Source organism: Tachypleus tridentatus, chromosome 10, assembly GCF_004210375.1.
Source record: "Tachypleus tridentatus isolate NWPU-2018 chromosome 10, ASM421037v1, whole genome shotgun sequence".
Classification (NCBI taxonomy): domain Eukaryota; kingdom Metazoa; phylum Arthropoda; class Merostomata; order Xiphosura; family Limulidae; genus Tachypleus; species Tachypleus tridentatus.
Genome location: NC_134834.1, coordinates 129,011,232 through 129,038,919, shown reverse-complemented (window position 1 = coordinate 129,038,919; position 27,688 = coordinate 129,011,232). Strand labels below are relative to the sequence as shown.

The following is a 27,688-nucleotide window of genomic DNA, read 5'->3' as shown; positions in this document are numbered from 1 at the left end:
TCCCAGTTGCTAGGGACATTCAACCAATGCTTACCCCTTCTCCTAGGGACATTTCTTCTATTGGTTTCCCCAGTTGCTAGGGACATTTTCCCCACTGCTTATCTTCTTTGCTAGGGACATTCCCCTTCTGCTAACACCCTGTCTAGGACATTTCCCTCACTGCTAACCACCCGTTTCTAGGGACACTTTTCTACACTGATTACATCCCATTGCTAAGGACTTTTCCCCACTGCTTCTTTTTTTTGCCAAGGACATTAAACACACTGCTTACTTCGTTCCTAGGGACATTTCGAACACTGCTTACTCCCGTTGCTAGAGACATTTCAGACACTTCTTGCTCCCCTTGCTAGGGACATTTCGGACACTTCTTACCCCTGTTGCTAGGAACATTACCCCTATTTTTTACCCCCGTTGCTGGGACATTTCCCCCACTGCTTACTCCAAGTTGCTTGGGACATTTCACCCAAAGCTTATCCGTGTTGCTAGGGACATTTCCACCACTGTTTACCACCGTTTCCAAAAACATTTTACCACTGATAAATACCGATGCTAAAGACATTTCGGACTCTGCTTACCACCCGTTTCTCGAGACATTCCCTTACTGCCTACCCCTTTTGCTAGGGGCATTGCCGTTACTGCTAAGCCCAATTATTAGGGACATTTCGCACTGAATACACCCCGTTGCTAGGGAAATTTCCCCACTGCTTAACCCCGTGGCTTATGACATTTCCCCCACTGCTTAACCCCTGTTCCTAGGGTTATTTCCCAACTGCTCACTCTGTTGCCAGGGTCATTTCCCACACTTTTTACCCTGTTGCTAACGACATTTAACCATTGATTATCACTGTTGCTAGGGGCATTACAGACACTGCTTACCCCGTTGCTAGGAACATTTACCCCACTTCTTACTCCTTGTTGCTATGGTCACATCCACCATTACTTCCCCACGTTATTAGTGACATTTCCCCCACTGCTCACGACCCGTTGTTTGGGATACTTCCCCTACTGCTTACCCCCTTTTCAAGGAATATTTCCTCCACTGTTTAACACCGATTTTTGGGACTTTTCCTTTACTGTTTACCCCCTTTCTAAGGACATTTCTCCACTGCTTAACATCGTTGCTAGAAACATTTCAGACACTGCTTACTCCCGTTTCTAGGGACAATTCCCCCATTGCTTATCCCAGTGACCAAGGACATTGAACCCACTGCTTACCACGTTGCTATGGACATTTCCGACACTTCTTACCACCGTTGGTAAAAACAATTCACTTAGTGCTTACCACTGTTGCTACGGACATATCCCCCACTGTTTACCCCAATTGCTAGAGACATTTCTTACTAATTACTCCCTGTTTCTAGGGACATTTCCACCAGTGCTAACTCCTGTTGATAAAAACATTTTGCACTGTTTACCAAACGTTGCTAGGGAATTTTTCCCTTACTGTTTACCCTCGTTGCTAAGAACATTTTATCTGAAAACAACTCGTTGCTAGGGAAATTTCCCCAACTACTTATCCCGTTGCTAAGGATACTTCCTACAATTCTTAACCCCGTTGCTAGGGACATTTTCCCCTATGTTTATCTAGGGTTCTAGGGACATTTCCCCCACTGCTTACCCCACATTGCTAGGGGCATTTCTTCTAGTGGTTTCCCCCCGTTGCGAGAGACATTTCCCCTAATTCTTACCCCACGTTGCTAGGGTATTTCACCCAATGCTTACCCCTTTTCCTAGGGACATTTCCCTTTCTTCTTACACCCGTTGCTAGAGAGATTTCTCCTACTGCTAACCACCCGTTTCTAGGAACACTTCCCCCATTCCTTACCCCTGTTGCTAGGGACATTTCCCCACTATTAACCCCGCTGCTAGGGACATTTCCGACACTGCAAACCCCCATTTCTAATGACATTTCCCCCACTGTTTATTCCCGGATCTAGGGACATTTCCCCCAATGCTCTCCCTCAGTTGCTAGGGGCATTTACACCAATGCTTACCCCTTTTCCTAGAAACATTTCTTTATCTGGTTTCCCCAGTTGCTAGGGACATTTCCCCCACTGCTTACCTTCTTTGCTAGGGACATTTCCAACTTTGATTACATCCCATTGCTAAGGACATTTCCCCACTGCTTCCTTCTTTTACCAAGGACATCAAACCCATTGCAAGGGACATTTTTGGCACTGCTTAACACAGTTGCTGGGAACATTTCGGACACTGCTTAACCCCGTTGACAGGGAAATTTTTAACACTGTTTACCCCGATGATGGAACATTCTTCCTATTGCTTACCCCCATTGCTAGGGACATTTCCCCCACTGAATACACCCCGTTGCTAATGACATTTCCACCACTGTTTACCCCAGTTTCCAAGGACATTAAACTCACTTCTTACCCCTGTTGCTAGGAACATTGCCCCTACTTTTTGACCCCATTGCTGGGACATTCCCCCACTTCATACTCCAAGTTGCTTGGGACATTTCCCCCACCGTTTATCGCCGTTCCTAAAAACTTTTCCCCACTGTCTTCTCCTGTTGCTAGGGGCATTTCGGATACTGATTATTTTCGTTGCTCGAAACATTTCCGACACTGCTAACCCTTATTGCTGGGGGCATTTCCCTTACTGCTTAACCTTGTTGCTAGGGACATTTCGTACTGAATACACCCCGTAGCTAGGAAAATTGCCCCACTGCTTACCCTCGTTGCTAACTACATTTCGGACTCTGCTTACCCCCGATGCTAGTGATATTTCCGACACTGCTTACCACCCGTTGCTCGGGACATTCCCTCACTGCCTACTAATTTTGCTAGGGGCATTTCCTCATGTTTACCTTCGTTGCTAGGGACATTTCCCCATGGAATACACCTCTTTTCTTGGGACATTTCACCATCTGCTTACCCCCGTTGCAAGAGACCTTTTCCCCACTGATTACCCCTGTTGTTAGTGGCATTTTCCCCACTGCTTACCCCCGTTGTTTGGGATATTTACCCCACTTTTTAACACTGTTCTTAGTGACCTTTTCCCCACTGATTACCCCCATTGCTAAGCACATTTTCCCCACTGCTTGCCGACGTTGCTACGGATATTTCCCTTACTACTTAACTCACGTAACTAAGTACCTTTCAATTACTGTTTACCACCTGTTTCCAGGGACATTTCCCAATTGTTTAACTCCGTTGCTAGGGACATTTAGCACTGAATACCCCCCATTGTTGGGGAAATTTCTCCCACTGCTTACCCCAGTTGCTAAGGACATTTTCCCCACTGCTTACCCTTTGTTCCTAGGGTCACTTCCCAACTGCTCACCCCTGTTGCTAGAGTCATTTCCCACACTGTTTGCACTGTTGCTAACGATATTTAACCATTAATTATAACCGTTGCTAGGGGCAATTCAGACACTGCTTACCCCTGTTGTTAGGGACATTTTCTTCACTACTTACTGCCGGTTGTCTGGGAAATTTTTCCCACTGAATGCTCACCGTTGCTTGGGAAATTTCCCCCACTTCTTACCCTCTTTTGCAAGGGTATTTTCCCTCACTGCTTACCTTCCGTTACTAGGGAAATTTCCTTTACTGCTCATCCCCTGTTGCTGGTGACATTTCCAACACCACTTATTCGCGTTGCTAGGGACATTTCCCCCAAAAGGTACCATCGTTGCAAGGGACATATCCCCTACTCCTTACCCCCATTGTTAGGAACACTTCTCCCACTCCTTACCCCGGTTTCTAGGGACATTTTCTCCACTGCTAATCCCTCGTTGCTATAGACATTTCCCCCACTTCTTACCCCTGTTGCTAGGGTCATTTCCTCCACTGTTTACCCCATTGCTAAGGACATTTCCCCATTGCTTATCACCGTTGCTTATGAAATTTCAGACACTGCTTGCCCTATTGCTAAAAATATTTCCTTTACTCTTTAACCCCGTTTCTAGGGAAATTTCTCTCTCTGCTTACATCCGTTTCTAGAGACATTTCCTACTCTTCTAACCATTCGTTTCTTTAGACACTTCCCCATTGCTTAACCCGTTGCTAGGGATATTTCCCCCACTGCTTAACCCCGTTGCTAAGGATATTTCCCCCACTGCTTACCCCTGTTGCTAGGGTCATTTCCCCAACTGTTTAACCCGTACCTAAGGACATATCCCCATTGCTTATCCCCGTTGCTAGGGACATTTACTTTACTGCTTAACCCGTTACTAGGAATGTTTACCCAACTTTTTAACCCCATTGCTCGGGACCTTCTCCCCACTGATTACTTCCGTTGCTAGGGACATTTCCCCACAGTTAATCCACGTTGTTACGGATATCTTTTCTACTGCTTTCCCCACGTTGCTAGGGACATTTCCCTTACTGCTTACAACCATTTGCTAGGGACATTTTTCCACTTTATACCACACGATGCTAAGGCTCTTTCCACCACTGTTTACCCCGTTGCTAAGGACATTTCTATCTGAAATCAACTCATTGCCAGGGACCTTTTCCCCACTGCTTTCCCACATTTCTACGGATATTTCTTTTACTGTTTTCCACACGTTTTTAGCGATCTTTCCTTACTGATTACCACCCGTTGTTAGGGACATTTCGAACTGAATACACACAATTGCTAAGGAAATTTCCCCCACTCCTTACCCTCGGGTTCCAGGGTCATTTCCCCCACTGCTTACCCTCGGGTTCCAGGGTCATTTCCCCCACTGCTTACCCTCGTTGCTAGAGGCATTTACCCCACTTCTTATCCCCGTGCATAGGGTCATTTCCCCAATTGCTTACCCACGTTGCTAGTGACACTTACCCCACTACTTACCACCCGTTGTTTGGGATAATTTCCACACTTCTTTCTCCCCGTTTCAAGGGACATTTTTTCCACTGTTTTCTACCCTTGCTTGGGACATTTCCCCTACTGTTTACCCCCTTTGCTAAGGACATTTCTTCACTGCTTAACATCGTTGCTAGGAACGTTTCGGACACTGCTTACACCTGTTGTTTGTAACATTTCGGACACTGCTTACCTACCTTTTAAAGGGACATTTACGACACTGCTTACCCCCATTGCTAGGGACATTCCCCCACTGCCTATATGTGTTGCTAGGGACATTTCGGACACTATTTACTCCTGTTGCTTGGGACATTTCCCCCTCTTCTTACACCCGTTGCTATGGACATTTCCCAATACTTACTTTCCATTGCTAGGGACATTTTCCAGTTCATACTACCGTTGCTAGGGTCATTTCTCCCACTGTTTACTCCCCGTAGCTAGGGACATTTGCATTTGAAAACAACTCGTTGCTAAGGACATTTACCCCATTTCTTACCCCAGATCTAGGGACATTTCTCCCACTGTTTATCCCTGGTTCTAGGGACATTTCCCTCACTGCTTACCCCACATTGCAAGTGGCATTTTACCCAATGTTTATCCCTTTTTCTAGGGACATTTCTTCTACTGGTTTCCCCATTGCTAGGGACATTTCCCCCTCTGCTTACACCCGTTGCTAGGGATATTTACCTCACTGCTAACCACCTGTTTCAAGGGACACTTCCCCAATTGCTTTCCCACGTTGCTAGTGACACTTACCCAACTGTTTACCTTCGTTGCTTAGGACATTTCCTACACTGAATACACCCTGTTGCTGAGGACATTTCCCCCACTGCTTACCCCAGTCCAAGGACATAAAACCCACTGCTTACCCCAGTTGCTATTGACATTTCCGACACTGCTTACCATCCGTTTTTAGGGACATTCCCCCACTTCCTACCCTTGTTGCTACAGGACTTTCGGACACTGCTTACACCTGTTGTTTGTAACATTTCGAACACTGCTTACCCACCTTTAAAGGGACATTTACGACACTGCTTAATCCCATTGCTAGGAACATTTCCCCTACTGCTTAACCCCGTTGCTAAGGACATTTCCCCTACTGTTTAACTCCGTTGCTAGGGACATTTCCCCACTGAATACAACCCGTTGCTGAGGATATTTCCACCACTTCTTAACCCCGTTGCTGAGGACATTTCCCATACTGGTTATCTCCGTTGATAGGACATTTTCCCACTGAATACAACCCGTTGCTAGAGATATTTCCCCTACTGCTTACCCCCCTGTTGCTCGAGACCTTTTTCTTACTGATTTCTCCGTTTCTAGGGACTTTTTTCCCACTGCTTTGCTACGTTATTCAGATATTTCCCCTACTGCTTTCCCCACGTTGCTGGGATCATTTCTTTTACTTCTTACCACCAGTTGCGAGGGACATTTCCCCACTGATTACCACCGTTGCTAAAAACATTTCCCTTACTGCTTACCCCTGCTTCTAGGGGCATTTCACCCCCTGCCTACCCCGCTGCTATGAACATTTCGAACACTGCTTACCCCCGTTGGTAGGGACATTCTTTTTCTGCTCACCCTCTTTGCTAAAGACTTTTCCCCCACTGTTTACCCCATTGCTAAAAACATTTCCCCTTTGCTTTTCACCATTAGTAGGGACATTTCAGACACTGCTTACCCCGTTTCTAGGAATATTTCCCCCACTGCTTACACCCGTTGCTAGGGACATTTCCCCCACTGCTTATCCCCGGTTCTAGGTACATATTCTCCACTGCTTTCCCCCCGTTGCTAGGGACTTCCCTCACTGTTTACCGCACGTTTCAAGGGGCATTTAACCCAATGCCTACCCTTGTGTCTAGGGACATTTCTCCGACTGATTTCTCCCATTGCTTGAGACATTTCCCCGACTGAATATCCCCCGTTGCTAGGATCATTTCCACACTGCTAATCCCAGTGCTAATGACATTAACCCACTGCTTAACACCGTTGCTAGGGATATTTCCCCCACTGTTTACCCCCAATGCTAGGGACATTTCGAACACTGCTTACTCCCGTTGCTACGGACATTTCCGACACTGCTTAACACCGTTACTAGGAACATTTCTGACACCGCCTACCCCCATTACTAGGGACATTCTTCCCACTGCTTACCCCATTTCTAGAAACATTTTCCCCACTGAATACACCCCGTTCCTAAAAACATTTCCACAACTTTTTACCCCAGTTGCCAAGGGCATTAAACTCACTGTTTACCCCATTGCTAAGGACATTTCCCTATTGCTTATCACCGTTGCTAATGACATTTCAGACACTGCTTGCCCTGTTGTTAGAAATATTTCCTTTACTCTTTACCCCCGTTTTTAGGGACATTTCTCTCTCTGCTTACATCCGTTTCAAGAGACATTTCCCACTCTTCTAACCATTCGTTTCTTTAGACACTTCCTCCATTGCTTAACCTCGTTGCTAGGGATATTTCCCCCCACTGCTTAACCCCGTTGCTAAGGATATTTCCCCCACTGCTTACCCCTGTTGCTAGGGTTATTTCCCCAACTGTTTAACCCGTACCTAAGGACATATCCCCATTGCTTATCACCGTTGCTAGGGACATTTCCTTTAGTGCTTAACCCGTTACTAGGGATTTTACCCCACTTTTTAACCCCGTAGCTCGGGACCTTCTCCGCACTGATTACTTCCGTTGCTAGGGACATTTCCCCACAGCTTATTCACGTTGCTATGGATATTTTTTCTACTGCTTTCCCCACGTTGCTAGGGGCATTTCCTTTACTGCTTACAAACATTTGCTAGGGACATTTTTCCACTTTATACCACACGATGCTAAGGACCTTTCCACCACTGTTTACCCCGTTGCTAAGGACATTTCTATCTGAAAACAACTCATTGCCAGGGACCTTTTCCCCACTGCTTTCCCACGTTGCTACGGATATTTCTTTTACTGCTTTCCCCACGTTTTTAGAGATCTTTCCCTTACTGATTACCACCCGTTGCTAGGGACATTTCGAACTGAGTACACACTGTTGCTAAGGAAATTTCCCCCACTGCTTACCCTCGTTGCTAGGGACATTTACCCGACTTCTTATCCCCGTGCATAGGGTCATTTCCCCAATTGCTTACCCACGTTGCTAGTGACACTTACCCCACTGTTTACCTCCGTTGCTTGGGACATTTCCTACACTGAATACACCCCGTTGCTAAGGACATTTCCCCCCACTGCTTACCCCAGTCCAAGGACATAAAACCCACTGCTTACCCCAGTTGCTAGTGACATTTCCGACACTGCTTACCACTCGTTTATAGGGACATTCCCCCACTTCCTACCCTTGTTGCTATAGGACTTTCGGACACTGCTTACCCCTGTTTCTATGGACATTTCCCCCACTGCTTACACACGTTGTTTGTAACATTTCGGACACTGCTTACCCACCTTTTAAAAAGACATTTACGACACTGCTTATCCCCATTGCTAGGGAAATTTCCCCACTGCTTAACCCCATTGCTAAGGACATTTTCCCTACTGTTTACCTCCGTCGCTAGGGACATTTCCACACTGAATACAACCCGTTGCTAAGGACATTTCCACCACTTCTTACTCTTTCACCTTTTTCTTACTGATTTTTCCGTTTCTAGGGTCCTTTTTCCCACTGCTTTCCTACGTTGCTTCAGATATTTCCCCTATTGCTTTCCCCACGTTGCTGGGATTATTTCCCTTACTGCTTACCCCTGCTGCTAGGGGCATTTTCCTCATTGCCTACCCCGCTGCTCTGAACATTTCGAACACTGCTAGACCCCGTTGGTAGGGACATTCTTTCTCTGCTCACCCTCTTTGCTAAAGACTTTTCCCCCACTGCTTAAACCTGATACTATGGTCATTTCCCCCACTGTTTACCCCGTTACTAGACATTTCCCCATTGCTTTTCACCATTGGTAGGGACATTTCAGACACTGCTTACCCCGTTGCTAGGAATATTTCCCCTACTGTTTACCCCCGTTGCTAGGGACATTTCTCCCTCTGCTTACACCCGTTTCTAGAGACATTTCCCACTCTGCTGACCATTCGTTTCTTTAGACACTTCCCCATTGCTTAACCCGGTTGTAAAGACATTTATCTCACTGTTTACCTCCGTTTCTAGGTATTTTTTCTCCTCCTTTTTACGTCCGTTGTTAGAGACATTTCCCATACTGCTTAACCCCGTTGCAAAAGATATTTCTTCTACGGTTTACCTCCGTTGTTAGAGACATTTCACCACTGAATATACCCCTTTCATAGGGGCATTTCCCTCACTGCTTATCCCCCGTTGCAACTGACATTTACACCACTACTTTCTCCGTTGCTAGAAAAACTTTTATACTGCTTACCCCGTTGCTAGGGACATTTCCCCCACTGCTTAACCCTTATTTTAGGGTCATTTCTCCACTGCTTACATTTGTTGCTGAGGACATTAACCCACTGCTTAAAACCGTTGCTCGGGAAATTTCCCCCACTGTTTACCGCCGTTGCTAAGGGCATTTCCCCACTGATAAAAACAGAATCTAAAGTCATTATGGACACTGCTTACCCCAGGGCCTAGTGACATTTCCGACACTGCTTACCACACGTTTCTAGGGACATTCTCCTACTGCCTACCCCTGTTCCTAGGGGCATTTCGGAAACTACCTACCCCTGTTGGTAGGGACATTTCCCCCATGTTGCTTGGGACATTTCACCCAATGCTTAATCCTTTTACTAGGGACATTTCCCCCACTGTTTACCGTCATTGCTAAGGACATTTCCTCACTAATAAACACCGATGCTAATGACATTTCGGACATTGCTTAACCACGTTGCTAGTTATATTTTCGACACTGCCTACCACCCGTTGCAAGGGACATTTCTCATTTGTTATTCCCCATTGCTAACGACATTTCCCCTAATGCTTACTCCCGTTGCTAGGGACATTTTCCTCACTGTTTACCCCCGTTGCTAGGGACATTTCCTTTACTGTTTATTCCCGATTCTAGGGACATTTCTTTCACTGCTTTCTCCCGTTGCTAGGGACATTCCCCCACTGCCTATATGTGTTGCTAGGGACATTTCGGACACTGTTTACCCCCGTTGCTAAGGACATTTCCTCTACTGCTTACCACTGTTGCTAGGGTCATTTCCCCATTGTTTATCACTGTTGCTAGGGAGATTTCGGACACTGCTCATCCCTATGCTGAAAACATTTCCCCTACTGTTTACCCCTATTGCTAGGGACATTCCACTACTACTCACTCCATTGCTAGGGATATTTACCCCACTTCTTGACCCCGTTGCTACGGATCTTATCCCCACTCATTACTTCTATTGCTAGTGACTTTCCCCCACTACTTACCCACGTTGCCACGGATATCTCCCCTACTGCTTTACCCACTTTGCTAGGGACATTTTCCTTATTGCTTACCATCCGTTGATAAAGACATTTTCTCACTGTTTCACTCCGTTGTTACGGACATTTGCAATGAATATACTCCTTTGTTAGGGAAATCTTCCCCACTGCTTACCCCCGTTCCTTGGGACATTTCCTCCACTCTTTACCCTCTTTTACTACGAACATTAACATCTGAAAACAACTCGTTGCAAGGGAAATTTCTTCACTGCTTACCCCCGTTGCTAGGGACATTTCCCCCACGGATTCCCCACGTTTCTAGAGGCATTTCACAAAATGCTCACCCTCGTTCCTAGGAACATTTATCTCACTGTTTACCTCCGTTGCTAGGGACATTTCCTACACTGAATACACCACTTTGCAAAGAAAATTTCCCCAATAGCTTTTCCCAGTTGCCAAGGTTATTAAACCCACTGTTTACCTCGTTGATAGGGACATTTCGGACACTGCTTACTCCCGATGCTATGGACATTTCCGACACCGTTGCAAAGAACAATTGGGACACTGATCAACCCCGTTGCTAGGGACATTTTCCCCACAGCTTTCCCCTGTTGCAAGGGGGGCATTTTACCCAATTCTTACCCCTATTTCCAGGGATATTTTCCTACTGGTTTTCCACGTTGTTTGGGACATTTTTTCCACTGCTTACCCCCTTGCTAGTGACATTGCTTACTCTCATTGCTAGGGACATTTCCGACACTGCTTATCACCATTGCAAGGGACATTTCCGATACTGCTAACCCCCTTTCTAGACACATTTCCAACACTGCTTTCCCTTGTTGCTAGGGGCATTTTTCCAACTGCTTACCCTGTTGCTAGGAACATTTCCCCCACTGAATACACCCAGTTCCTAAAGACATTTCCAACACTTTTACCCCAGTTGCTAAGGACATTAAACACGTTGCTTACCCCATTGCTACGGACATTTCGGACACTGCTTGCTCCCGATGCTCGGATCATTTCCGACACAGATTACACCTGTTTCTAAAGATATTTCCCCCACTGATTTCCCCACGTTGCTAGAAACATTTCCCCACTGCTTACTCCTGTTGCTAGAGTCATTTCCCCCACTGTTTATCCCATTGCTAAGGACATTTCCTCATTGCTTATCACCATTGGTAGGGACATTTCAGACGCTGCTTACCCCGTTGCTAAGAATATTTCCCCTACATTTTACACCCGTTTATAGGGACATTTCCCCCAATGCTTACCCCACGTTGCGTGGGACATTTCACCCACTTCTTACCCCCGTTGGTATGGTCATTTCCCCACTGAATACAACCCGTTGCTAGGGATAATTCCCCTACCGTTTATCTCCATTGCTAGGGATATTTACCCAACTTTTAACCCCATAGCTAGGAACCTTTTCCCACTGATTACCCCCGTTTATAGGAACCTTTTTCCCGCTGCTTACCCACGTTGCTACGGATATTTCCCCTACTGCTTTCCCCCCGTTGCTAAGGACATTTCCCTTACTGCTTACCACCCGTTGCTAGGGACATTTCCCCACTGTTTAATTCCATTGCTAAGGACATTTCGTTCTGAATACACCCCGTTGGTAAGGACATTTCTTACACTGCTTATCCCCGGTTCTTGGGACATTTTTCCCATTGCTTTCCCACCGTTGCTACGGACTTTCGCCACTGTTTACCCCACGTTTATAGGAGCATTTCACCCAAAGCTTACCCTCGTTGCTAGGGACATTTACCTCACTGTTTACCTCCGTTGCTAGGGACATTTAGTACACTGCTTACCAAAGTTCCCAAGGACATTAAACCCACTGCTTACCCCGTTGCTAAAGACATTTCAGACACTGCTTACTCTCGTTGCTAGGGGCATTTCCGACACTGCTTACCCCCGTTGCTAGGGACATTTCCCCACTGTTTAACTCCGTTGCTAGGGACACTTTGCACTGAATACACCACGTTGCTATGGAAATTTCCCTAACTGCTTAACCTCGTTGCTAAAAACATTTTCCTTACTGCTTAACCTTGCTGCTAGGAACATTTCCGACACTGCTTACACTTGTTGCTGGGGTCATTTTCCCTCAATTCCTAACCCCGCTGCTATGGACATTTCGGACATTGCTAACCTCCGTTTCTAGGGACATTTCAGACACTGCTTATCCTCGTTCGTAGGGACATTCTTCCCTTTGGTTACCCCCTTTAATAAAGATTTTCCCCCACTGCTTTACCCCATTGCAAGGAACATTTCCCCTACTGTTTACCTCCGTTGTTAGGGACATTTACCCCACTGAATACATCACGTTGCTAGGGACATTTCCCCCACTGAATACATCACGTTGCTAGGAACATTTCCCCCACTGCTTACCACACGTTGCTAAGGACATTTCCACTATTGCTTATCCCTCGTTGCTAGAGACATTTACACCACTCCTTAACCCATTGCTAGGGACATTTCCCCAACTCCTTTCCCTTCGTTGCTAGGGACATTTCCCACTGTTTACTCACCGTTGCCAAAAACATTTCCCCCATTGTTTACCACCCATTACTAGGGACATTTCCCCCACTGTTTACCTCTTGTTGCTACGGACATTTCCATCTGAAAACAACTCGTTGATAGGGAAATTTCCGCCACTTCATTCCCTCGTTGCTAAGGACATTTCCCCCTCTTCTTACTTCCGTTGCTAGGGATATTTCCCTTACTGCTACCACCCGTTTCTAGGAACACTTCCCTTATTAATTATCCCCGTTTGTAAAGAAATTTAGCTCACTGTTTACCTCTGTTGCTAGGGACATTTTCCCACTCCTTACCCCTGTTGCCAAATACATTAAACCCAATGCTTACCCCTGTCCTTAGGATCATTTTCCGTAATGGTTTTCCCCGTTGCTAGGGACACTTCCCACATTGCTTACCCCCGTTGCTGCGGACATTTACCTCACTGTTTACCTCTGTTGCTAGGGTCCTTTTTCTTACTGAATACACCCCGTTCCTAAGGACATTTCCCCAGTGCTTGACCCCGTTGCTAGGTATTTTCCCCCTCCTTTTTACGTCCGTTGTTAGGGACATTTCCCCCACTGAATACACACCATTGCTAGGAACATTTCCCCCACTGCTTAACCCCGTTGCAAGGGACATTTCTTCTACTGTTTACCTTCGTTGTTAGGGACATTTCCCTCACTTAATAAACTTCTTTGCTAGGGACATTTCCCTCACTGCTTACCTCACGTTGCTAAGGACATTTCCACTGCTGCTTACCCCATTGCGAGAAACACTTTTACACTGCTTACCCCGTTGCTAAAAACATTTCCCCCACTACTTACCCTTGTTTCTAGGGTCATTTCCCCACTGCTTACTTTTGTTGCTAAGGGCATTAACTCACTGCTTAAAACCGTTGCTCAGGATATTTCGGACACTGCTTACCCCATTTGCAAGGGACATTTCCCCCACTGTTTACCACCCGTTGCTAGGGACATTTCCAACACTGCTCACCCAACGTTGCTTGGGACATTTCTCCAAATGCTTACCCTGTTGCTAGGGTCATTTCCCCACTGATAAAAACAGAATCTAAAGTCATTATGGACACTGCTTACCACACGTTTCTAGGGATATTCTCCTACTGCCTACCCCTGTTCCTAGGGGCATTTCGGAAACTACCTACCCCTGTTGGTAGGGACATTTCCCCCATTGCTTATTCCCATTTCTAAGGATATTTTCCCCACTGCTTACCCCCTTTCTGGGGACATTTCCCCCATGTTGCTTGGGACATTTCACCCAATGCTTAATCCTTTTACTAGGGACATTTCCCCCACTGTTTACCGCCATTGCTAAGGACATTTCCTCACTAATAAATACCGATGCTAATGACATTTCGGACATTGCTTAACCACGTTGCTAGTTATATTTTCGACACTGCCTACCACCCGTTGCTTACCCTGTTGCTAGGGTCATTTCTCCAACTGCTTACCACCAGTTGCTCGGGACTTTCCCCCACTGTTTACCGCCGTTGCTAAGGGCATTTTCTTAATGATAAATCCCGAATCTAAAAGCATTTCGAACACTGCTTACCGCCGTTGCTAGTGACATTTCCGACACTGCTTACCACCCGTTTCTAGGGACATTCCCTTACTGCCTACCCCTGTAGTTAAGGGCATTTCGGACACTGCTTACCCTCGTTGCTAGGGACATTTCCGACACTGATAACCTCCATTGCTAAGGACATTACCCCCACTGCTTTTCCTTCGTTGCTAAAGTCATTTTTCCCAATTCTTACCCCGCATTGCTAGAGACATTTCCCCCACTGAATACACGACGTTGCTAAGAACATTTCTCCCAATGTTTTCCCCAGTTGTCAAAAACAATAAATTACCTGCTTAACCCCGATGCTAGGGACATTTCGGACTCTGCTTACTCACGTTGCTAGGGACATTTCACACACTGCTTACAACACTTTGCTAGGGATCCTTCTTTCCCCAGTTTATAGAGACATTTCCCTCACTGTTTACAACAGTTGGTAGGGAAATTTTACCCACTGCTTACCCCCGTAGCTTCAGATATTTCACCCAATGCTTACCCCTTTTGCAAGGGTCATTTCCCCACTGCTTACCGCCGTTGCTAAGGACTTTAACCTACTGCTTAACGCCGTTACTAGGGACACTTCGGACACTGCTTTCCCCCGTTCCTAGTAATATTTCCGACACTGCTGACCCCTCGTTGCTCGGGACATTTCCCCCACTTTCTAACCCCGTTGCTAGGGACAGTTTTCCCTCTGCTTATACCCGTTGCTGGGGACATTTACCTTACTGTTTACCTCTGTTGCTAGGGACACAACTTGTACTGCTTACCCCCGTTGCTAGAGAAATTTCTAATGCTGTTTTACCCCGTTGCTAGGGTCATTTCCCCACTGCTTTGCCCAGGTTTCTTGGAACATTTCCTTCAGTGCTTACCACACGTTGCTTTGGACATTTAACCCAATGCTTACTCTTGTTATTTGGGACATTTCCCCTACTATTTACCCACGTTGCTACGTACATTTCCTAACTGCTTACACCCGTTTCAAGTGTTATTTCCCCACTGCTTAACCCCTTTCCTAAGGACATTTCAACTACTATTTACCTCCTTTGCTAGGGACATTTCCCCCACTGAATACACCCTGTTTCTAATGACATTTCCCCTACTTTTTACCCCCGTTGCTAGGGACACTTACCCCACTTTTTTCCCCATTACGAGGGACCTTTTAACCAATGTTTAACCCCATTGCTAGGGACATTTTACCCACTGCTTACCCCCTTTGCTACGGACATTTACCATACTGCTTTCCCAACGTTGCTAGGGACATTTCCCCACTGCTTATCCCCGTTGCAGGGATATTTCCTCCATTGCTTACCCACGTTGTTAGAAAATTTACCTTACTGTTTACCTCCGTTGCTAAAGACATTTACCCCACTACTTACCCCCCGTTGCTAGGTGCATTTCCCACTGCTTATTCCGTTGCTAGGGACATTTCCTTTACTGTTTACACCTTTTCATGGGACATTTCCAACTCTGTTTATTTCCCGTCGTTTGGGACATTTCCAATACTGCCTACCCCCGTTGCTAGGGACATTTTCGCCACTGCTATCAACCGTTTCTTGGGACATTTCCCCCTCTGCTTACCCTGTTTTTAAGGGCATTTCCCCCACTACTTACCATCGTTAATAGGGACATTTCCCCACTGCTTTCTTTTCATTCCTAGAAGCATTTCCCTCCCTGCTTACCCCTATTGCTAGGGTCATTTCTCGACTGCTTACCCCGTTGCTAAGGACATTAACCCACTGTTTAACACAGATGCTAGGGACATTTCGACACTGCTTACCCCCTTTGCTGAGGACATTTCCGACTCTGCTTACTACCCGTTGCTAGGAACATTCCCCCACTGTTTACCCCCATTGCTAGGGTCATTTTTCCCACTGCTTTCCCTTCGTTGCTACGGAAATTTCCCCCACTGCTTAACCCTGTTGCTAGGGTCATTTCCCCGCTGCTTACCCCTGTTGCTAAGGACATTCACCCATGTCTTAACACCGTTTCTAAGGATATTTCGGACACTGCTTGCCCCTGTTCTTATGACATATCCGACACTCCTTACACCCCATTACTAGGGACATTTCCCCCTCTGCATACACCCGTTGCTAGGAACATTTTCCCAACTGCTAACCACCCTTTGCTAGGAACACTTCACCCTTTGCTTACTCCCGTTTCTAGGGACATTTACCTTCCTGTTTATCTCTCTTTCTAGGGACGTTTTCCCCACTGAATACACCCTCTTTCTAAGGACATTTCGCCCACTGCTTATCCCCGTTGCTAGGGACATTTACCTTACTGTTTAGCTTCATTGCTATGGACATTACCCCCTTTTAATACACCCCATTGCTAAGGACATTTCCCCACTGCTTACCCAATGTCCAAGGACATTAAACCCACTGCTTACATTGTTGCTGGGGGCATTTCGGACACTGCTTATTCCCGTTGGTAGTGACATTTCCAAAACTGATTACCCCCCGTTGCTAGGGACATTTTTTTCACTGATTACCCCAGTTGCTAAGGACATTTACCCCTCTTCTTTCCCCCACTGCCTATAGGTGTTGTTGGAACATTTCGGACACTGCTTACTAACGTTGTTAGGGACATTTCCGACACTGCTTTAAACGTTCTAAGGAACATTTCGGACACTGCTTACCCTCTTTTCTAAAGATATTACCAACACTGCTTACCACCGTTGCTAGGGTCATTTCCAACACTGCTTACCCCCGTTTCTAGGGACATTTCCCTTACTGTTTATTCACGATTCTAGGGACTTTTCCCCAACCGCTTAATCCCGTTGCTAATGGCATTTCCCATACTGTTTACCCCTATTGCTAGGGACATTCCCCCACTGCTCACTCCGTTGCTAAAGATATTTACCCCACTTTTTGACCCCGATGCTAGGGACCTTTTCCCCACTCATTACTTCCATTGCTAAAGACATTTACTTTTTAGTTCTAAAAATGAATCATTAAAACACAATAGTTTGAAGATCACGATAATTTAACACGTTTAATGATTTACCATCAAGTTGGAATATACCTAAGCCTAAAGCAAGGTTGCTACTGCAGCCTGTGTTTTTCAACTCTTCTGCATAAACACATTTTCTGGGACTTTGAGAAAAATATTATTATTTTTAACCAGTGAAGGTATTTCGCTGTTATACATGATAACTTGTATAACTATCTCTCTTTATAGGGCATTCGCCTCTGGCAAAAAAGGTTCAGAGCAGAGCAGGTAAACGATACATTAAGCCTTATTTTCTGACTGTTAAGAAAGTTGGAAAGTCATTTCTGAGATAAAGTTATTATATTAAATTAGAACAAATTTTAAACGTTAATTGGAAGAGATGTTTTTAAACAATGAGATACGGTGCTTAAAAGTACAACCTACTTTACTCTCTTTCCAAATCTGAAGATATTGATAAATTTTCTGCGGAAATTCTCTGCCATGATTCTTTTCTAAATTTATTTAAATAAAACTTGTCCCTTAGCGACAAGCGAGTTCTACTTTTGACGTAATTACGTATAGGCGGTGTTTCTATTGGACACTGTTACAAACCAACGTTGTTTTAAATTAGGTAATGATTGTTTCTACTGCGATCTAAATTAATTTTGAAATACAAAAAAAAAAGAAGTTTGATATAAAGATAATAAAATTTAGGAACCTTTATTGCCACCCAATTTTTCAAGCATAAACCCTTTCTTTAAAGTTATTTCTGTTAAATATACACGATTTGAATATCACTAAAATATAACAAGTAGAAGAAATTTTTTTTTTTAATATCGCGCAAAGCTACTCGACGGCGAAATGCGCTAGTCGTTGCTATTTTTCAAGTCTTCAACCTTCAGAAAAGTATGAAATGTAATTAATTTAAACTTCTACCGGGTGTTTTTTAATCATAAATAATATATTTTGTGTGTTTGTATTTTAAAACAGCAGATAACGCTACTAAAGTTTTATTGTAACCACCTTTTTTTAATTTCGCACAAAGCTATACGAGGGCTATTTGGGCTATCCGTTCTAACGAGAAATAATGATCTGTCTAGCTGAACTGAACTATGTCCATTGTTATGTAGGTTTACTGTGTTCTGTGAGAAATGGTCAACGCATAGGAGGTATCAGGAGTCGACCATCGTAGAAGTACGTATCTGATTAAGGAGTGATTACTCTAGAGAGATATAAGTGTACTATGATGTATCTTTTATTCACATACCACAATTAAGGTAATATTAAAAGATATTAGTGCTTTTTATAATCTGTTGTATGTATAAAATTGACATATGTGACATTAAAATGAAAAAAATGTAAAGTTCTCGACCTTTCTGGGAAAACGCATCACATGATGTTGTTTCAGAGGCATATTTATTAGTTTTGATGGTAAAGCATCCATTAACTAAGGCAGTGCCCCTAGCTCGGACAGCAGTAAGTCTTCGTCTTTACAACACTAAAATCAGGGGTTTGATTCCTCTTAGTTGATACAACAGATAGCCTAATGTGGCTTTGCTTTAAGAAAACACATACACTTCACACGCACCAAAGCAGTAGCAGAAGAAATAGAAAGAATGATTTGCTCTGTGTCTCCATTATATTATTTGCTGTCATGCATACCAATAAAAATTTTGTTCTTCTGCCATAAGAATTTGCATACAAAGGCTACAAGAAGCTGAAGTGACTTAAAGTAGCTTGTTCACAGCTGCAACCACTGGGCTAGTGTACATTTGCTGTCATGTGTACCAGTAAAAGTTTTATTCTTCTGCCATAAGGATTTGCTCAGAAAGGTCACAAGAAGCTGAAGTGATTTACAGTAGCTTGTATTCTTTATATCATGAATGAAGCAGTTAGGGTATGTATTATTTACAGGGGAACAATTAATATGGTTTTGATAAACATTTCCAAAAGTGTAGGTGGAGGGAATAATATGGTTTTGATAAACATTTCCAAAAGTGTAGGTGGAGGGAACAATAGCAGTTAGGGTGCAGTTGATTGTGTAATAATGCAAAATTAAGCATTTTAATATAATTTTTTATTAATGAGGTTATAAGTAATTGCAACAACACATATAACATTTTAATCTGTGTGTATTGTATCTCTTCATTTGAAAAAGTGTGTGTGTGGAAGAAACTACATTTATCAAAGGGGAGATGTGGACAACAAGACTTCAGGAAGTGTTAGTCTAGAGTTTTATTTCTTTGTTATGTCTACACGTCTAAATGTTAAATGAGAATCTCTTTTTCATAGAAGTGTAAGGAAAGTGAAATCACAATATAACTAGTTGTAATTTACTAGAAAAAAGTAGTTTGAAGTTCCTGGATTGGGTCTTCAGTGACATAATTATGAAATGTCTGTTTCTTTTGCCAAGAAAGTGATCAGTTTAAACACATTGCTGGAAGAAATTTGTTTCTATCTATATTTCAGCTTAGATAACTTCTTTTGTTACAAACAAACTGGATTAACATCCTTGTGCCTACAAACTGATAATTTTGCTTTTTAGTAACAAGTGAAATTTTAATTATAATATTTTTGTCTGTTCATTTGCAGCTTTTTTCTTTTAATAGTTGGTTGATATTACATTAACAATTATTCGTGGAGAACAGAAAAGGCTGAAAGATTTTAGTGTTACAGTCTTCTCACACAATAAAACTTGAGTTTGAAGATTTATATGTAAATTAGATGGCCTATATATCAGTCAGTCTGCAAAACTTACTAAATTCTGTAGCAATACTGAAAATGAAAGTTAAACATGAAAAAAACTATTGATCCATGTTTTAGAACTTGTTTTACACTCGACAAATTTATTTTTAGTTACTTGCATTCATCAGTGGTATGATTCCAGATTATAATATTACTCTTTATCATGCTAATACTTACATTGACTTTTCATGTGAAACAAGCCATTTTATTTTGATCTTTAATTTTTACTTTTAAATATTTGCTAGAACATGTCTTTATAAATAAAAGTTATAGGCAGTGGACCAGTCATTTTTGTAACTATCTATGGTAAACTTAATGATTAATGTTATGAAGTATTTTCTTTAGTTAAAACTTGGATATTCTTCACAAGTATAAAATATAAAACATTGCCTGAGGAAGTATCTCAAGTCTTAATTAGTTACAGCATTCCTGTTTCACTATGACGTAATTTTTGTGTAACTTTGTTGATGTGATAAAGAGATCATCATATCAAAGTAGTGAAATATAAAATTATAGCAGTCTGATGAGCAACGTTACAGTAATTACTCAACCATGAAGTTATAGTAAAAGTTTACACTCATAGTTTACAGTCTGTACAAAGTGACCTGTATTGGCTGTATTTGTGTAAACTAGTATTTTGTAAAATAGTCACAACTGAGTTATAAGTTATAAAAAGTTCTTAAATTTAATTTATCTTAAAATACAGAACAGTAAATAAAGAAGTAGAGTAAACAATAATATTTTCTAGTTTTGAACCTTTTTACTCATTTGGGGCTTGACTCAGTACTGAATATCAAGTCTCAAAATTTTACAGTAAGATGTGAAACAAAATAATATTTAAGATTTAGCATGTGTACGTTTCAAAATAACAAAAAGCCATAAATTACTATATCAGTACCTTAGAATTGCACTATAATTTATAAAACTCTGTAACTTAGCTCTGTTTGAGTCATATTCAAAAGTAAGTGTACATAAGCAAGTGCTTCCAAAAATGGCAAGAGGTAGGTAGGGGCACTGAGACTAATTCAGTAAATGCAGCAAGCAGAAAAGATGGGAGATTCAATTTTCCATATTATAACTTCTCAATATCAGTAATTTGAGCTCCTAACTCATAAGAAACTATAGTCTTGGTATTTGGACATCACAAACTCTAATTTGAGCACATCATAAAATGCATAAAAACTGATATTTAGAAATTGTTTTGTTTTTCTCAATATTCACTTTTAAATTAAAAATTTAACTGATATATAATACTAAAATTTGAATTATAATTTCCAATTTAAAACCAAACTCATTTGTTTTGAATTTCCAGCAAAGCTTTACGAGGGCTATCTGTGCTAGACATCCCTAATTTAGTAATGTGAGACTTGAGGGAAGGCAGTTAGTCATCACCACCCACCACCAACTCTTGGGCTTCTCTTTTACCAGTGAATGGTGGAATTGACCATCACATTTAACACCCCCACAGTTCAAAGGGCCAGCATGTTTGTTGTGACGAGGATTCAATCCCTTAACCCACGTGTTCTGAGTTGAGTGCCTTAACCACCTGATTTGAAATTAGTGTTTTGAAGAAAATGTTTAATGAAAAATTTTGTTGTAAGTAAATTTTTCTTATCCAACTTTTGTCATTAAGTCATAGAAATTGAAATGAATGTTATGATATTATGCCATTCAGTAGACATGTGGTATCAGAATGTGTATTTTCACCACCTCAGTTTCAAACTTCCAAAAGGAGTATGCAAAGTATGTTTTTTTTTATGTAACCATTGTTAAATAATACAAAATCATAAGTTATTTTATCCATACTATAAAATTCCATTGTATTAATCATTTTTATTAAGTAAACTGTATCTGGTCTAAAAACAAAATCTTTTGAACATCACCCTTTCTTCATAAACTATAACAACAAAAAGACAAGTTTACTTCTGAATACACTTTGCAAAGCCTGAGAAATTGTGCAGGAGGAACTGTGAACTTTTGACTGGTCATGCTGATTTCTCCAAGCCAGTTCCCTTGGCTGTGGTTTTGCGAGATAGTAGATATAGGGATAGTTGGAATCTCCTTAATCCATTCATGCACGTCACTAATAAGATGATGAGACATTTGGCTAATCATTGAAATTAAATTTCCAAGTAACCATGGTTTATTCTCTTCAGAAAGCACACTAGCTGAGCTAGCACTCAGTTTATTAAACTAAACCTCAGATTGACCTTAATGTGTGGTATTCAAGTACAGTAATGCCTGTCACACAGTTATAAGTAGCTGCAAAATACAAATCCCTAAATGTTTTGCACAGAATTGTTTCAAACATGAACAATAAGAAATTCCACCTAATATCATTGTGCAATCACCAAAATAATCATTACTCAAACATTAAAACTAAGTCTCCATCCAACTACTGTCTTATAGGTTTCTTAGGACTACAACAGGCTCATGGAGAATTGAACAAGAAGATGTGTAGATAGAGATGAAATCAATAACTTTAATACATATTCCACACTGTTAATTCTAACTCTGAACCTTGTGCACTGTACTACAGTCCATTTCACAGTAAGGAAGTACTAATTATTGTAATGATGTAAAATAGTCTCACTTCAGGATGACATGACAATAAAAACACAACTACAAGTGTTACAGCACAATAGATACAGCATATAACATTTGCCAAAAATAAAAGATCAGTATTCATATAAGACTTTCATCTGATTTACATAGATACTTTAACTCTATTTAAAAAGTATGTGACAACAGAAAATATAACATACTGAATAAAATAAGCAAAAAGATTAAACAATGTTTTGTGTTAAAACTATGAATCAAAACCAATTTATGAAAAACAATTAAAATTTATCATACATCTGGAATGGCTGCTGCAGAACTACTCCATGCAGTGAAATATTAAACTACTTATGTACGACCAAACTGCTCCCAAAAATAATTTTCTGATCATAACTTCATCAGTAACTAAAACAGTAAAAACCACTATTTGTGTGAACCTCAACAGACACAATTACAATGTTAATCATAAACTGGATTCTTTTTATAAATCTTTAAATCATTATGATGTAGAAGCACACAGAGATGAACTGAAAACTGCTGAGAATGATATATATGATATTGATGAAATAACTTTGTTGAAGACCAGTATTTTGTAGAATACAATCATGTTTCAGTTGTAATGCAGTACATTTTATGTACATTTATATTTATACATATTATTACTGTCTACAAGTAAATCTTGAAATATCAATTACTTATCATAGAGAACAGAACATTAAGTAAAGAAATACAGAAAAACAATGATGTTTTCTTCTCAATGAATGTGTACTTACTTTCCACAGTTTGCTAAGCCTTGTCACATTTTACAACTGAAGTATGTAAAATATTTTTCTTGTTTTATATACACATATTGATATAAAGAACATCATAGGTTATATTTAAGTACCACAGATTTCTAGTGTAATTAATAATTCTTATTAATTAAAATGTATTTATGTCTAAAAATATTTTTAAACATCATTCATCTCACCTTTCCTTGTGAGTCTACAACAACAAAAAAATGGATCTACTCATGAAGACACTTTTCAAACCTAAAATACCATGTGGGTAAAAATTCTGAGCTTTCAATTGGTTGTAAACATTTCATAGAACAAAGTAAGAATGTGTAAACAATCATTTCCAAAAACCAAAGAAATTGACAGAATTAACTTTTTTGATTTTCTAAATATAGTAATATTTCAGAAAATAGATAAGAAAGGAGGTTTTTTTATTTTATATTCTATCTTGTCAAAATTTATTAATTTATATTTCTATATGTGAAAAAGTATAAACTTTTCCTTTGGACATCAGAAATATAATTTAAATAAAGAAGCATGTAGTTTAGTACATGACAAACAAAATTTGATATTTAGGAATTTGTTTTAATATTTATTTTTAAATTAATTAATTGTTGTGTACTGTTACATTTGAATTACATGCTACTACATATATTCATAAAATAATGGTTCAATAAAATTTTGAATGTAAATCTACAAATGTGATAACATCCCATGACCCTACACATAGTAATAGGGTTAAGAAGGTGTAGAATGAAACAAATACAATTACTAGTATAAAATGATAAATAACATTCAAGCCACCAGAAGCAATACTTAAAGATTATATATGCTGTTACACTGTTGTAACATGGATTGTGAAAGCACTGTCTTCATATACTGTATGGTTTATGGAAAACATGCATGAAAGAGTGGTGTGCTTTGGACATGAAAGCTTTCTAATTGCATCTTTTGCAAGGGCAATAATGCTGCAGACATACAAAATTTGGTTTTGGTAAATACCAACAAAATCATGTCAGTAATAAAGAAGGGTATGTAATAGCAGTAACTTGGTTGTTCAACATCATAATACTCTTGTATTAATGCACCACATATAGGTGTGTGAATTTCTACACATTGCATGTGGCATTTAGAGCATAATGAAAGCTGATCACTAAATTGTTACTGACTAGTCATAGCGTATCATTAGTTCAAATATATCATGCAGACTCTTGCGTAAGTGTCACACAAAGAGGGATATCTATGAATGGGTTAACATTCAAAGAGTTATATCCATAGTTTCATGAAATAGTACTATTGTACTTTATACTTCCTTCTATTTGTGAAACTTTGTTGTTGTAAGATGTAGAAGCTACTTCTCTGAATACTTGTAATCTAATTTGATGAGTGATCAACGAAAGAGAGGGAATGGATATGGTCAGATTTATATGATTGCTAGGCAGAGTTAGCAGCAGTGCTTGTGGAACTTGTACACGCTTGGAGCATGGTTTCATTGTATTTTTTAAAATTAAAGTTTGATGAAGGTAAGCTATATTGCCCACGTTAAGCAAGAATAAATTTGTGTCTAAGAGAAATAATCTCAGGTTAAAAGAACAATGGAAAACATCCAAGAATCATTATAAATTTGTACTGGCACATCTGTCTTAAGTAATATAGTACTAATATTAAGAGTCATATATTAGTTATTTACCTTTTTCTGAATTTGAATCAGGAACAGCAAGATAGTTGTACTGTATTTTCTGTTCCTTTTCTTTGTCATGTAGAAAATTAAATTTGATAACAGTCTGTTAGCTAAGATGTTATCATTTTTATGATATGCATAGTTTATAGTGTACATTCAGGTAGATTTGATTAGTGTGTAGCTTACCTAGTTGCAGCCAACAGTAAATAATATTCCACAGTTTTGAAACATATATGGATGAGTGCAAAGTGAATTGCTTTAATTTGACTGTATACACAATGTGTAGTTATTCTAAATTTACTGTATACATAACAACCACGTATATACCTTTTCATAACTTGTAATGACTACATACACAACTGTGTACAGTATTTTGCTCGTGATTATGTAGTTCAGACTGCATAACTTTAAAAATAAAATTCCAAGACAGACATGTATGTAGTTTAAAGTTTAAAATCAACTGTATTATGGTTATCTATTTATTTTCATTTACCTCTACACAAACAAATTGTGTGTAAAACGTTCATCAGATATTTACAACAATGTTATAACAATAACTTGACACATAATAATGTACAGTTATAGTAATATTGTCTTACATGACATAATTTAAACTTGAAGTGACCAAAACAAATCATCTTATTTAAGTTATAATGAACATTAAAATTTTAACACATACATAAGCTCTTAACTTTAGGTTTAAGTTTTACTTCTGTTTAGCATTGTTTTGACCAGAATTGTATGTTTCTACTAAATAGGTTTGCCATACATTTTTATGTAGAATGAGCAGGCTTGATAAATGGTGACTTTCAAGTCATTTGTTAAAAATGGTATGGGGTATTATCCATATTAATATTTAGAACTCTGTTGTTTCTTGTGAGTTTAACTGTTGGTTGTTGTGGAGGACTGAATTTGAACTTGAGTACGAAAACAAAACAGGTTATTGTAATATCCTCGATGTAAGAAATAATGTGTTATAATGAACTTTACAAAATCATACTGTTTACCAAGATTGTGGGAGTTTTAATATTTTCTTACAAAACAGTAAGAATGCTACTATATTTTTGTTTGAAATGTTTCCTGGGTCTTTTGCTTATAATGCTGTACTGGTATCTCTCACTTTCTTAATATTTTCTTTAAATGTTGCCTGTGATAAAGTTTTTGTTTGCTATTCTTTCTATTACTTTTATATTGTTTTAATAATTTCACATTGTGCTTTTGCTGTTTTTTTACCTCATGAATTGTTTGTACTGTCTTACTGTATGGGTATTGTAGTTAGTAATTTAGTCTACATATTGCTTGCTGCACATGAAGTGCCTACTTCAAGTTTTCCCATTCAAGAACTTTGTAAAGATTTATACTGAATACTATTCTGTTTTTTCTCCAAGTTTTTATAGTAACATTAAATGAATAGCAGTAAAACTTGTTAAACAGTTAACTTTCTTATAATTGTATATTAAACTGGAAAAGAAAAGCTATGCAAATTTTACATGACTTGAATCTTGATTGCCCAGGAATTAGTTAAAATGTTCAAAATAAATTGGGACAAAATTGAGATTTTGTGTTCAGAACAAGATTTAGTGTGAACAAAACTGTATCTTTCTTCTTTACAGAACTATAAGATTTTAAGCCTTTTTCACTGTGTGAATGGCCTTCAAGTTCAACTTTCCAGCTCCGTGTTGTCATGTCAGTGAGGTTGAACAAGATTAATGTGAAGAAGCCTGTGAAGGAAGAATCTGTCCATCAGAAGGAAAGGTACCAATAAACAGGTGAAACTATGGGGGTAGAGGTGTCAGTCACTCCACAGCAAGTACACGTTTGTCCATTTCCTTTTTTTTTCAAACATTAAATTTCTTGAAGTGAGCTAAACATACATAATGAAGCTCCTACAGTAACATCTGGAAAAGATGTTACTGCCTTATAAAAGCAGGGGATCAACAAAATGGGGTCTTACTTTTTAAGCAATCTGTTGCAAAACCATTTATGAGGGGGTGGTTACAGAAGGCTGTGGATTTCCTCTGCTCCATATGGGTTGATCGATGTAGATCTCTTATTCTTTTCAGTCAATCTTACAAACCCTTTTAAAATGTAAAATTGAACAGCAGTTTTCTTGTATATCAACATTTAATATGTGTATATGTGTCAATTATTTTTGAAGCTGACATTTGTATTTCCAAGCTCACAGCAGGCAAGGTCTAATTATGGACAGTGTTTAATAATGGGGAAAAAGAGCACTTTTGGAGCATAAGAGGAGAAAGACAGGTACATTAGTTCACCCATCCACCTCCATTGTTTGTGTTATTGAGCTCCTATTAAAAACCAAACTATCAAATGTCTTGTGATGACTGAAATGTTGTTCTAGAAGGCTCTGTGCCTTATTGTGAGATAAGAAATAGAGTACTTTTAGTAATTATTTTAAGTATAAAATGAAAGAACACATTTCTTTAAAACTGTTATTGTGTTATGAGAATTACATACAATTCAAAATGCTTTATATGATTGGGTGAATATCACCTAGATTTTACATGTGGAGAGAAAATTGTAGTTACCAGTTCTTATGTTGCTAGGACCCTGATGAGATGTTTGTTAGCATTATAAGTATAACATCAAAGCTTAAAATGGAATGGGATGTTGTTGTTTTGTTTTTTATAGGTACTATAAAACAACTCCGCTGTCTCAAAACTGTCTTCGGTCTACACCAAATATCTTACTCTCTTTCTTTT

At 40.3% G+C, this 27,688-nt stretch overlaps 1 protein-coding gene and 1 long non-coding RNA gene across 2 annotated transcripts in view; both read left to right on the top strand.

Annotated features, from left to right (window-relative positions):
- Positions 1-18,058: 18,058 nt before the first annotated feature.
- The window catches only part of LOC143230295 (uncharacterized), a 28,678-nt gene continuing 19,048 nt past the window's right edge, over positions 18,059-27,688 (top strand). The window contains exons 1-3 of the long non-coding RNA XR_013016374.1: positions 18,059-18,110; positions 18,335-18,398; positions 26,579-26,734. This is a non-coding gene — a long non-coding RNA (uncharacterized LOC143230295). The remainder of the gene's footprint in view (positions 18,111-18,334; positions 18,399-26,578; positions 26,735-27,688) is intronic.
- The window catches only part of LOC143228506 (serine/threonine-protein kinase atr-like), a 56,878-nt gene continuing 55,861 nt past the window's right edge, over positions 26,672-27,688 (top strand). The window contains exon 1 of the mRNA XM_076459756.1: positions 26,672-26,720. The gene's annotated coding sequence lies outside the window, so the exon portion shown is untranslated. The remainder of the gene's footprint in view (positions 26,721-27,688) is intronic.